At 42.7% G+C, this 4,731-nt stretch overlaps 1 non-coding gene across 1 annotated transcript; it reads left to right on the top strand.

Annotated features, from left to right (window-relative positions):
• Positions 1-4,145: 4,145 nt before the first annotated feature.
• On the top strand, positions 4,146-4,264 carry LOC138353448 (5S ribosomal RNA). Its single transcript, XR_011223151.1, has one exon. It is a non-coding gene; the product is annotated as a 5S ribosomal RNA (ribosomal RNA).
• The last annotated feature ends 467 nt before the right edge of the window (positions 4,265-4,731 follow it).

Below are 4,731 nucleotides of genomic sequence, written 5' to 3'. Positions count from 1 at the left end.
GAGATTAGAGATTCATTGTTATGTTCCACATTAGGATTACTATGCAGGCCACCCTCTTAAGGTTTGAAAATGTCAAGAAAACGGTTAATTTAAAATGTCATCTCCTAACTTAACAGATTAAGCCAGAGGACCAAAAACAGAATAAAACAGGACAGGACAGTATGTCACTTATACAAGCTGCTTTTATTTCTAGTACAGTATGACAATTTTTTTTTTTTTTTTTTTGGAGGGGGGGGGGGAGGATCCTTGGCAGTGCATAAGAATGAAAAGCGACGGCGTTTTGTTTGTAAGAGGACAGGTTGTACTACAAATGACTTGATTTATTGATATCACGTGTACAGTGTATGTATGCCACCTAAATTATTGTATTTATTTATTTATTATATGTATAGATGAAGGTTAATTCATATGACTGATGCTAGGAATGTCTGAAATCTCCTTAGAAGGATATTTTGGCCCTGAGAAGGGCCGAGTTTGGTGTATACTAGGGTGGTCGTTTTAGCTTATGCACGCTCTCCACGGATACGGCGAGCAAGCTGAATGTCCTTTGGCATGATGGTGACACGCTTGGCGTGGATGGCACAGAGGTTAGTGTCCTCGAAGAGACCGACCAGGTAAGCCTCGGATGCCTCCTGTAAAGCCATGACGGCAGACGACTGGAAGCGAAGATCGGTCTTGAAGTCCTGGGCAATCTCGCGCACCAGACGCTGGAAGGGAAGTTTCCTGATGAGCAACTCTGTGCTCTTCTGGTAACGACGGATCTCACGCAGGGCGACCGTTCCGGGCCTGTAACGGTGAGGCTTCTTCACGCCCCCTGTGGCAGGAGCAGATTTGCGTGCTGCCTTGGTGGCCAGCTGCTTACGAGGAGCCTTGCCTCCCGTGGACTTGCGAGCAGTCTGCTTGGTGCGAGCCATGGTGAACAACTGTGGTTTGTGATGGCCGGCGCCGAAAAATTTTTGCTTATATACGCCGTCTCGAGGCGCTTGCTCGAGCGCCATTGGCTGCTCGACTCGCCTACGTCACCCCGTTGCCCCTCCCCTCCTTCCTCTGGCTGCAGCCAACAGGCAGCTCACCTCAAACACTATTATCGCTGATTTTGCTCTATTTTTTGGATTTGTGCAAAAGTCATTTCACAGAGACGTGAAACAGACGAGTAGGCAACTGCAGTTTTGAAAGCGTTGTGAGAAAGCCGTGTTTCTGCTCGAGTACAAGCATAAAGTAAGGACAGGCAGGAGTTAGGAGTTGCCATGCTACAAGTACGTCCGCTTGACGGGATATAGTCTGGGGAAATCGTGCCGAAATTTTATTATTCACACAACTTCAACACCATGACTGGACGCGGCAAGGGAGGCAAGGGACTCGGAAAGGGTGGCGCCAAGCGTCATCGTAAGGTGCTACGTGACAACATCCAGGGCATCACCAAGCCCGCTATTCGTCGCTTAGCTCGTCGTGGCGGCGTGAAGCGTATTTCGGGTCTCATCTACGAAGAGACCCGTGGCGTCCTGAAGGTGTTCCTCGAGAACGTCATCCGTGATGCTGTAACCTACACGGAACACGCCAAGAGGAAGACCGTCACTGCCATGGACGTGGTGTACGCTCTGAAGCGCCAGGGTCGTACCCTCTACGGATTCGGCGGATAAGAGCTTGGCTAATCCATCGATTCCACCCACCACCACCTCAAAACGGGACCTAATTAGGTCCCTATACTTTTTTACTGAAGGGCTTAATAGACGATAACATAAATTGTTTTGATATCAGCTAGCACATTGGGTCTTATGAAATCTATTTTTTATCCTCGCATGCTTAAAGGGACTCTGATTGGGGAGGGAGGGGTGGGGGGGGGGGGGAAGGTTTGTTCCGTTATATACTAGCAGAGCAGGATCATTGGTGGTGGTGGGGGGGGGGGGGTGAGGGAGAGAGAGAGAGAGAGAGAGAGAGATCTTTCCCAACTCTTCCTTTTTACATGAGTGAGCTACCCGTTTTATTCATTTTATCCTTCTCAGAGCTGTTTTGATAGTATCCAAATGATGGTAAATGAAAAGGGAGGACACGAATATCTACCCAGAATTCAGGACTGGCAATCGATATGCATGTTTGAGTGCGAATCTTTTTCTCTCTCAACTTAGGTATACGTTTATGTCGTACCTAAAAGCGAGAACCACACTATTGGGACAAGTATGCAAGAATGCAAGGCCCAATTTTCCTAACAAGCACAGTTAATTTTGTTATTTCGAACATTTCTTTCCAAATTGGTTTATCCAATTAACAGTATTATATTAAGATCATGAATTGCTGGGTTAGGTTAGGTTAGGTTAGCTTAGCTTAGGTTAGGTTAGGTTAGCTTAGCTTAGCTTGGGTTAGCTTAGGTTAGGTTAGGTTAGCTTAGCTTGGGTTAGCATAGGTTAGGTTAGGTTTGATTACATTTCTATGTTAGATTTAACTCAAATTCAAAACAATTGCAGTCATTCGGCTTGTTAGTCAACTTGCCTCTAATAGGGGCAATTTGTCTAACAAGACTATTTAGTTTTGTGTGCATATATATATATATATATATATATATATATATATATATATATATATATATATATATATATATATATATATATATATATATATATATATATATATATATATATATATATATATATATATTATAGCTTCAAGACTCCGAACCAATATAGAAGCATCAAGAGGAAGTGCTTGTGTTATGGGCCAATAGGCCTTCTGCAGTTACTTCCATTCTTATGTTTTTATTCCCATTGGTTCGTGTTTTATCTTGTGTAAATGTCAATCACCTCACCCAAAACTTTGGTACCATATCACCTCACCCATGTATGTGTATATATATATATATATATATATATATATATATATATATATATATATATATATATATATATATATAATATACAGAGTAAATCTACCCCAAAAGTAATGATTTATTTGTCTACAAAACTAAACTCTTTTTGGAATCATATGAGGCCCCTCCACTGAGGGGGGAGGCCTGGATGTTTATTGTCATGTGTATTCATGCTGCTTGCATGTCGTCGTTTATTTTGCCTTTGTTGTTTTCTTGACAGCTTTCTTTGCCTTGGGTGGTTTGGGAGATTTTGAAGCTCTCTTTATTTTGGGCTTTTTGTTCCCAACAACAAGCTGCTGCTGCTGCTTCTTTTTCAAGGCTGTAGGTGGTTTGTTGCTTGTGGCGGCTTTCTTGGGAGTTACCACGGCCTTCTTTGCTGCTGTAGATGGTTTCTTGGTTGTGGTGGCTTTCTTGGGAGTTAGAACGGCCCTCTTCTCTGCTACGGCCAGCTTGAATGATCCACTAGCTCCACTTCCCTTGGTCTGAACAAGAATGCCGTCAGCCACTGCTTTCTTGAGAAATCTTCGGATGTAAATGGCGATCTTGGCAGCCTCGACTTTGTTGTTGGCAACAACGTACTTCTTGATTGCTTGTAGAGACGAGCCCTTACGGTCTTTGAGTGCTGCGACCGCGGCTAGAACCATTTGACTAGTTTTCGGGTGAGCAACCTGGACGCGAGGTTTCCTGGTGGTGGCCACCACAGCAGCAGCAGCCGCAGCCTTCTTGGTAGGCTTTGCTTCTACCATGATGATGATGAGATAACCAAGGTGATGAGAGACGCTCAGACAGTCACGGGGGAATGATGCTGCCGCCGCTTGAGCCGAACCTATTTATGTGCCGGCACGGTACAGAAGCTGCAACCTGGCAACTCGTCCACCAATCACGACGGTTGGTTTTACGGCTCCGAAACCTGGATCCCATATCTTCTCTAAAATAGAAGCATTTGTTCATGTTCTTTGTAAAAGTATCATAAAGCAGGACAGATGAGACAAATATCATAAAAACTGAAGAGCAGATGAGCACACACATGTATGTATTACAAAAGAAAATCCACAAATTCATTAGAAATTGGCAGGGTAGGCTGAGGAAGTAGGTAGATGTAAAATGTCTGTAAATGGCGAAAGAACATAAACCCAAGACTGAATAAACGATGTTAAATATCCATGCCAAGGAGACAAAAATATGTTAGGATACAATTACCATTAAGACACCACAAGAAGGTCCGTATCCTGCCGTGATGACTAAAAAGAGTTGGTTATTAGCCACAATGTGTAGGCAGTCTCATGCCAACGGCCATACCACGTTGAGAACACCGCTTCTCGTCCGATCAGCGAAGTTAAGCAACGTTGGGTTTGGTTAGTACTTGGATGGGTGACCGCCTGGGAACACCAAATGCTGTTGGCAATAATGTTTTTTGTTTTGTTTTGTTTTGTTTCGTTTGTTTTTGTTTGAATGGCTGGCTGGCTGGCTGGCTGGCTGGTGGCTGGCTGGCTGGCTGGCTCCACGGGAAATTCACGGAGTTGTGTGGAATAAGGCCTGGTAAAATGAATTAATATGTATGTCATGTTTAAAACAAACTCGCTTAATATAGTGTGTGAGGCTTTATACAAAAACAAACAACCAAAACAAAACATGTTGTATATATATATATATATATATATATATATATATATATATATATATAATATATATATATATATATATATATATATATATATATATATATATATATATAGCTTAATCCGGGTTTGAACTCGCAACTCCAAGAATACGCATCACTTATATACACTTTACCACTGGACCACTGCAGGACACTTGATGCTGAGGTATCAATTTAATGACGTAAATGCCATTTCCACAAATAAATGATA

This window comes from Procambarus clarkii, chromosome 57 (assembly GCF_040958095.1).
Source record: "Procambarus clarkii isolate CNS0578487 chromosome 57, FALCON_Pclarkii_2.0, whole genome shotgun sequence".
NCBI classification, from domain to species: Eukaryota; Metazoa; Arthropoda; class Malacostraca; order Decapoda; family Cambaridae; genus Procambarus; species Procambarus clarkii.
Note: the sequence above shows the minus strand (reverse complement) of the source record. Positions and strands in the feature narration are given on the sequence as shown.